The following is a 4,816-nucleotide window of genomic DNA, read 5'->3' as shown; positions in this document are numbered from 1 at the left end:
TCCGCCGCGCACCAGACGCGCCGCCGACGTCGCGCCGCTTCCCCGCCCCTTCGGAAAGCGGTCGGCGGAGGAGGAGGGAGCGGCTGTCGTTGCCACCGGGGCCGGCCCGACGGAGGGAGCCGAAGGCGCGCGGGGCTCCCCTCTGGCCAGCCGGGGCCGCCGCAGCAAGGAGCGCGAAGAGCCTTCTCCCGCCGCGGGTGCCCGAGCCCCAGTCGGGGGGCTCGCCAGCATTCCGGGCGCGGAACGGGCCCCCCGGGGCAGGAGCCAGGGAGCGAGCGAGCGCCCTTGCTGGACGTGACCCCCGACGGCGGGAGGAGCTGCTACGGGCGGGCGCCCGCTGGAACCTGGCGATGTCTGAAGCGGCTGCCCCCGGGATGCGGGCCTGAGGGGCCCCTCAGCTCGGCCCAGGCGCCCCTGGTACCCGCCTCGCTCGCCCCCTCCTCGCCGGGAATTTCAGGAGAGCCGGCTCGGAGGTCCCCTGCGACGGAGCTCGCTGAGACTCCGGAGGCGGCGGACAGTCGCCTCCCTCTCTTCCGAGAGGGTCGAGGGTCGCCTCTAGCCCAAGGGGTCTCCTAGTGGGTCCAGGATCCCTGCGGAGACCCCAAAAGCAGCCTCGCCCCCAAGTCGCCAGGCGACTCTCACTCTGCTGCTTCGTCTATGTAGGCTACTGATCCTGTTTGTCTTTTTCGCGGGGCGGGGGCCCTGGATCAGAGCCGAGTCCGCCAGCCTGAGGCAAATTCTCCCGCGCCCCTGAAACCCCAGCTCGGTGAAGCCCATCCTTTGCATCAGGAGGAGGTCCGAGAGGGCCCCCCGGGTGCTGTGCCTGGGGAGTCCTGTCGGGGCCTGGGTGGGTGGGCAAGTCTCTGCAAAGGCTGCCTGGCACTCGCACCCCCCTCCCTGACCTGCAGAGGCGAGGGTCTCGCCCTCTCCCATGCGCACACACAGGGCCCGACTGACCCCCCCAGCGAGGCAAGCCCCACCCGAGCCACAAGCCGGGTCTCCTTCTGCTGGGGGGCCACCTTTGTGCCTCCCCTTTGGGGGGACAGGGGTGCACGTGCGGCCACCTTGGAGCCCACCAAGGGGGGAAGCTGCACCCACCAACCAACCTGCCCCATGGAACTTCCAAAGGCTGCTTTCTCCCAAATGGGCCAGGAGCAACCTGAGGAGGGGCGCTGTTTATGACCCTCTCTTGAAGTTCCAGGTGTGCTCAGGGGCCCCAAAGAACTGGAGGGCTTCCTGGAGAAAGGGCACCTGGAGGCTTTAAAGCAGGGGCTCAGCAGGAAGAGGCTGAACCTGGAGACCCCTGAGCTTCCCTCCAGCTCAATGGGATGCTGCTGGGTTGCATTTATCTGGCTCTTCAGAGTGATACGGCTTTTGAATATTTTTATTTGAAGACCTCTGGGGTCCGATTCTGATGGATCCCAGCCCACATTCCCAATGGATCCCAAAGGCCGCTTGGGAATGGGTGTGTTTGCGCGCGCGCGCACACACACACACACACACACACCCTTGCAAGGGTTGCAGGAACCCAGCGCATTTCTGAGGCCACGGAGGGGGACAAGGCTGGATGATGAGCAGCCCACCTTGAACTCTCTCCCTCCTGGAAGCTCCTTCAGAAGGAAGAAGCACTTCAGCCGCAAGCCAGTCACTCTTGGCAACTGGGGAGACAGACATGGCCCTGGGGAAGAGAGGGAGGGAGGGAGGGAAGGAAGAGCCCCCCATCGCTTCTCTTAAGTGCACACACAGAGTTAGGAAATAGCCACACAGGTATGCATGAACCTAAATGTTTTCTTTCAAGAGCCTTCTGTGACTGGGGCTGCAAGTATTCCAAGTGCTGTTATTGTCAAAGCTGTTGGTAGACATAATAAATATGTGATTGCAAAAAAGAATAGACTAAATAACGTGCCCTTGTTTTCTAGCCCATCTCTCCCTGCAGCCTCTGGCCTGATCCAAGAACCCACAGCGCAGGGGCAGGGGAATCCCCCTCTCGTTCATTTAGCCTGCTTGCTAACTAGGCTGCAAACCCCAGATTCCCTACTCTTCCCCCCCCCTTGCCTTGGGGAGAATGGGCTGTTCTACTCTGGTCCTGTTTGAGAGCTTCTTCCCTTTGGGGCATCTGGTTGGCCACGATGAGAACAAGAAGCTGGCCTGATGATGATGATGATGATGATGATGATGACTTATTATTTATACCCTGCCCATCATGCTGGGTTTCCCCAGCCACTCTAGATCCAGTTAGAGCCAGGTTCTTCTGGTGTTCTCCTCATCCCCCAGGAGGACCAGGCTTAGAAGAAGCTTGATTAAATTGTTTTGGGGAAAAGAAAGGGCTCCTTGGTCTGTTGGCCTCTCTTCTTCCCACCCCTTGCAATTCCTGGTGGACCCCCCAGATGGTGTCATCAGGAAGAGTTTGGCTTCTTGGACCATGGTCTCCGCTTCCACAAGGAAGGCCTTCTGGCAAGAGATGGGCTGCACCTCACAGCGGTTGGCAAGAATGTGTTTGCTAAGAGCCTCGCAAAGCTGTTCAGGAGAGGTTTCAACTAGAACTTGAGAGGGAGGGAGACAGCATTATAGATGACAGAAGAACACCTGGGGATAACGCACAGGAAACTGAAGTGGTGCTCCAGAAACCTGCTAAAGGGCAGGAAACTACAAGAAGGAAGCAGCTGGAGGGAATGACTCGCGGTTTCAGTTGACTCTATAGTAATGCACACAGTATGGGAACAAGCAAGAGGAACTGGAGCTCTTAATACAGGATGGCAAATATGACCTAATAGGCATTACTGAAATATGATGGGATGAGACTCATGACAAGAATGCAAGAATTGAGGGCAGGAGTGCCAGCTTGGCCCCATGACCATGGGTGCCATGCAGCATGCATGGACCTAGTGCCAAAATTTGTGGGTGCCTGGCTCCTTCATGGAGAGTTTTGTGGGTGCTTGGGTACCCAGAGCCCCAGGGAGCCAGCAACTATGATTGAGGGGTATAACCTATTCAAAAGGAATAGACCAAGCAGGAAGGAAGGAGGAGAAATTGTCGGAGAGAGAAACAACCATGACTCTACTGTGGGTGTCTGCTATAGACCACCAAGCCAGACTTGGATGATGCCTTCCTAGAGCAGATTACCAAACGTTTAAAAAGGAGAGATATAGTAGTCATGGGAGACTTCACCTCCTGTTGGGACACAAACTCTGCCAAGAATGTAAGGTTCAAATCTTGGACCTGGTCCTCATCAAGAGGGAGGACCTGACCAGCAAAGTGGACATACTGGGAGACTTGGGAGGAAGTGATCATGCTTTCCTGGGTTTCATGATAAAACAAGCAAGAGAAAGCTGAGTGTAGTCAGACATGCACTCAGGATTGGTGGATCAGGGGAATGCTGTGGACATAGTGCATCTTGATTTCAGTAAGGCTTTTGACAAAGTCCCCCGTGATATTCTTGCGAAGAAGCTGGTAAAATGTGAGTTTAATGAGGTAACTGTTAGGTGGATTTGTAGCAGGTTGACTGACTGAACCCGAAGAGTACACATTAATAGTTCCTCATCAACCTGGGGGGAAAAATGACAAGTGGGGTGCCACAGGTTCTGCCCTGGGTCTCTTGATGTTCAAAGCCTTTACAAATGAATTGAGGGGGTGCCCTTCCAGTCTGCAGATGATATAAAGCTGGTAGGGGTAGCTAATGCCACAGAACACAGAATCAGGGTCCAACAAGGGTTTAGCAGACTGGAGAACTAACAAAATGAATTTCACTAGGGACAAATGCAAGGTTCTAAGTTAAAAGACACTTGAGCAGAAAGAACCAGCTGCACAAATAAAAGATGGGGAACACCTGCCTTGGCAATAGTACATGTGAAAAGGAACTAGGGGTCTTAGTGGACCACAAGCTTAATGTCAGTCAACAGTGTGATGCAGCAGCAGCCAAGAAAGAGAGAGAGAGAGAGAGAGAGAGAGAGAGAGAGAAAGGGAGGGAGGTAATGCTATTCTAGACTACACCAACAGAAATATAGTATCCAGATCAAGGAAAGTCACATTACCGTTCTATTCTGCCTTAAACCACACCTGGAATACTGTGTAAAGCTCTGGGTGCCACAATTTAAGAAGACCATTGACAAGCTGGAACATGCACAGAGGAGATCAAGGGAACTGGGGATGTCTAGCCTGGATAAGAGGAGATTGGTTGTAGCTATGATAGCCATCTTCAAGTTTCTTAAGAGCTGCCCCATGGAAGACGGAGCTAGCTTGTCTTCTCCTGCTCTAGAGAGCAGGACCTGAACCAATGGATTCAGACAACAAGGGAGGAGTTTCCAACTCAACATCAGGAAGAACTTTCTGGTGGTAAGAGCCATTCCACAGTAGAACAGACTGGGGAGGTTGTGGACTCTCTTCACTGGAGTTTTTTATCAGGTTAAATAGCCGTCTGTCATAGATGCTTTAGTTGCAAATTCTGCATTGCATAGGGTTGGATTAATGAGTTGGGGTCTCTTCCAACTCTACAATTCTGTGATCTCACATCCAGAGAGTCTCTGGCCTTCTTGAGGAAAGATGCCATCATGATGAAGAAGAGAGGGGCCAACTTCTGTTTTTGTTTCCTGCCTGGCCCCCACCCTCCTTTTGAGTGGAGATGGCTGAAGGATGAGGGGGAGGGGGCTCTGGCCACTCATGGTGGAAACTGACATCAGAAGACAACTGCCTCTCTTGGGAAACATCCATTTGTCCAGCCTTGGAGAGATTCCAAGGGACAAATCCACCAGTTTTCCTGTATTTATTTCTCATCCTTCCTGGTCTAAACTCATTTATGCATCTGTGGTCTCCCCCCCCC

The 4,816-nt window shown here is 54.2% G+C and overlaps 1 protein-coding gene across 2 annotated transcripts in view; it reads right to left on the bottom strand.

Moving 5' to 3' along the window:
- LOC310827696 (uncharacterized protein) overlaps positions 1–4,816 on the bottom strand; it is a 751,453-nt gene that overhangs the window by 311,206 nt on the left and 435,431 nt on the right. The window contains exon 9 of one of the 2 annotated variants that reach the window (XR_014556480.1): positions 3,227–3,447. The exons of the other annotated variant lie outside the window; for it this stretch is intronic. The gene's annotated coding sequence lies outside the window, so the exon portion shown is untranslated. Of the gene's footprint in view, positions 1–3,226; positions 3,448–4,816 lie in introns of those variants that run through there. 2 annotated transcript variants of the gene reach the window in all.

The sequence above is a fragment of the Podarcis gaigeae genome (assembly GCF_964106915.1).
Source record: "Podarcis gaigeae genome assembly, chromosome: 12".
Taxonomy (NCBI): domain Eukaryota; kingdom Metazoa; phylum Chordata; class Lepidosauria; order Squamata; family Lacertidae; genus Podarcis; species Podarcis gaigeae.
This window is presented reverse-complemented; position numbering and strand designations above follow the sequence as displayed.